Source organism: Empidonax traillii, unplaced genomic scaffold (assembly GCF_003031625.1).
Source record: "Empidonax traillii isolate 1590-97213 ecotype Southwest subspecies unplaced genomic scaffold, ASM303162v1 scaffold331:size1191723, whole genome shotgun sequence".
Classification (NCBI taxonomy): Eukaryota; Metazoa; Chordata; class Aves; order Passeriformes; family Tyrannidae; genus Empidonax; species Empidonax traillii.
This window is the reverse complement of record NW_020955524.1, coordinates 344,643-348,237: the sequence shown is the minus strand read 5'-3', so window position 1 is coordinate 348,237 and position 3,595 is coordinate 344,643. Positions and strand designations below refer to the sequence as shown.

At 38.5% G+C, this 3,595-nt stretch overlaps 1 protein-coding gene across 5 annotated transcripts in view; it reads right to left on the bottom strand.

Annotated features, from left to right (window-relative positions):
* FAM160A1 (family with sequence similarity 160 member A1) overlaps positions 1-3,595 on the bottom strand; it is a 90,760-nt gene that overhangs the window by 76,376 nt on the left and 10,789 nt on the right. The gene's annotated exons all lie outside the window — the stretch shown is intronic.

Here is a 3,595-nt window from a genome sequence, read left to right as displayed (position 1 = left end):
AATTAATTTTGAGCTCAGGATTATACTGCATTTTATTTGAGATGAAAGTTGTCCTTGGAGACTGTATTGCATCCCATGCATCTTAACCAACACGATTACCCAGGCTGGATATTATGAAAGATGCATAGTTTTGTGGTTTGGGAAATTTCAAATTGCTTTCCTTATCTTTCCACTTCATGTGAAAGCCCAGGAAAATAATCCCAGCAACCACAGTCCACAGATATATGAATCAATACAAACACTCCCAGTAGCAATATATGGCATTCAAAAACAACAGATGGACTGTAAAATATTAAGAGGGAAGTATGTCCCTGTTTCATACATGCATGAATTAAGAGAAAGAACATGTCATAGAAGTGATATATCCTGGGAAATTTCCCTCTGTGAATAACAAACCAAAAGTCTCCTAAACTGGTAATTTTACATAAAAATATGCCTATTTATTTTTGATTTAAAGATCAGTTGACTGCAGGACTTCCTCAAATCTTTGTTTTTCTTCTGCTATTCACAGCTTTGCCCAATAGCATGCAGCTGAAATTAAAACCTTTGTTTAATGTCCCTACTGTTATCCCTGTTATTTGGACAAGAAACCTCACACAGCAAAGAGCCACCTCTGCTTTGGGCTGTAACTGGACAATTAATTAAAGGAAAAGAATTAGTGTATTCAAATAAACACGGGCTACAAGGGCAGCACAATAGAGGGTTGTTTACAACATACAGAGGATTACATGAGAGAGTTTTCCAAATTTTCACTAACACAAGCTGATTAACTCTGCATGGCAGAGAGCAGACTAGCACAGGCCTGGAAGCAGTAAAACCACAGCGGCTTGGATGCAATGCCACACAAATATGACAAAACTGTTTTTGAAGCTAATCTAGGCAACTTCACACCACATTTCCTAGCACTCTCTGTTCTAGGATTCGCTCTTGCAGAGCCAGGGTGGGTACAGGCATGCCTACAGTCATTTTTTCATATTATTACCTTCTAACAGAGAGTTCTAGCTACTTTTCAACAGCCACACTATTGTGAAGTTACAAGTCTTGCTCATCTACTCCATGCCGGTGAAAAGGGGAAAAAAAATAAAGAAAGAGGCATAATGTTTTGATATCTTCTGGATCCTTGTTGTCAATGAGAAATAAGAGCAGAGGTAGCGAGAAAATGAATTCTCAGTTCTGCTCTCTCCCTGGATTTTACACATCGTGTTGCACCACAATAACCATCTCCCCTATACAGTAAAAGGCTAAAAAAAATCACCTGAATCATCTTCATCATCATCACTCCTGTGCCATGTTAATTCCATCACGTTTCTGTCACAACTCAAACCTGCTTTCATCCCCTGTTCTTAAAATCATACACAACTTTTCCAGATAATGTATTCCAATGCAAAAGTATCTTATCAACCAAGGAAAGAAAGCAGACCATTGTGGAAAACACATGTATCTCATACACACAGGCTAACCCTCATTTTCTCATGTCTCCACTACCTCTTTCTCTTCTTTGAAGTTAAAATAACATCTCCCAGTACATTCAGTCATTCCTCCAGATACCCAGGTATTCTTACTGCTTCTCCTCCAGACTCCCTCCAGTGGGTTCATGTTACTTTCTTTTTTCCTTTTTTTTTTTTTTTTTTTTTTTTAAATTAATTCCACCTTCAAAACTGGACTGTACATCAACATTGGCTGGACAGATTGCTTCATTTAACTTGCAGAGGTGACTTCTCACATATGTGATGCAGTCACAGAACCCCACACCAAGAACTAGAAAGGTCCTTAAGGTTTACTAAAGCAAGCCTCAGGGAGAAGCATTTGGTCCTTCTGGCCTTCTCCAATTGCTCCCATAAGCCAGGAGGCAGAAATCACTTTAAAGAAGCCTTGCTATGTTTGAAGTAAGCAACTGTGTTGTGGGGCTGTTTTGCCACACAAACCTCAACCCTAACCCGAGAACCAGCTCTATTTAAAAAAAACCCAACCTTTCTAAGAGCAGAATTCAATCATTCCATGATAATTTCTTGGTATGATATTCTCTAATTTTACAATTATGTAACAATGTTGATTCTTGTCATCCCTTAAAATACATAAATCCTTCATTTATATACATAAAACTCCTATGCCCCTACACCAGAACACTATCTCATGAGTCCATTCCTAGAGAAAACAATGTTTTTCAAGCAGTTTAGCGCTTACCCACAGTCAATTCCTCCAGAAATTCTTTAGCAAGCATGAAGTTTTTACAGTTTCTATCACAGAGTCAAGCTATCAGAGACCAACTGCTCCTCTTCAGTTAGCATTCTGGAGACAGAAATTTCATTAGCCTAAGATGGTTTAAGCTTAAAAATAAACTCATATGGGCTACTGCTTATTTCTTTGTCATCCTCTACTGTTTTAGGAGGGCTTAATTCCCAGGAAAAATACTCGAACAAATAATCAAAGATAAATAACTGAGTCTACAATAGCTCATTTCCACTTCCCCCTCACCCTTGACACCTGTACAGTCAGACACTACAGTCATTCTTCTCAGTGGCACAGTACTACACGTATTCTCCATGAGCTCAGTTAACTGTAGCAGCTCAGCTGCTGATTACATCAGCCAGCTCTTACCCTTCAGTAGTGTTTTTAAACACTTTAAACCTAAACTTACCTAAATGTTCCCAAACTCACACTTTCCTCACACCATTTTAGGGTTTTAGCACTGGCCTTGGACACCACGTTCACCTCCAAGTCTCAGTACCTCTTATTAAAGGTGAGGTGAACAAAACCAAACCAAACCAACAACAGACCTCAATCTGCTTTGAATTATCTGTCCACAGCTCCACTTGTCAAATAGAAGCAAGCTTCTCCTGGCTTTCTTTTTACTAACTTTATATTTCTGTAATGAGTTCTCCTTACTCTGAGTTGGCCCTTCTGAATGTTGCATTTTAACTGTGTGTGCTTGTGCTTTATTTTTACACTTGTCCTTGGCAGTCCAGCTGGGATTTCCTTTCCCTCCTTGTTGTTTTTGATGTCGAAGAGCTCACTAGTAGCCAAGACAGCCTCTCACTACTTTTCATATTTTCCTCTATAAAAGAATATTTTCAATTTCTGCCACTAGCATAACTTCCTGAAGGAACAATATTCCCCGAGTATTTTTTTCTCTTAAAACACACAACTAGCTGATAAGAGTCATGTTAGCCAGACTCATCCTAAGTCTGCCTTTCTAAAAATCCAGTTGTTTTATTTTAGCACAAGTCCTCCTTCTCAGACTCTCATTTGCTCACTCTCACACAAGTTACTTATCTTCTGGTTATAACAAAGCTTGGAAGTGCCTATCTTCTGATTGCTTTTTTTCATATTCACCATTAGGAAAGCTTTACTTAGGTCCTCCAACAACTTACTAGAATCCTGTATCCCATCATACCTCCTACACAACACTCCTAGATAAGTAAAATCCTGGATCTGGATGATTTCTGCGAGGTGTCCCAAATAGACTCATTCAGAATATTTCCCAGATTTGTCAGCCTTCAGTCACCTCTACCAGGACAGTGTCAATATTCTTTATCTTTTTAGTTGGACAGACTTTTAGTAGAATTATTTAGAATGAAAAATTCTATTTGTTCTG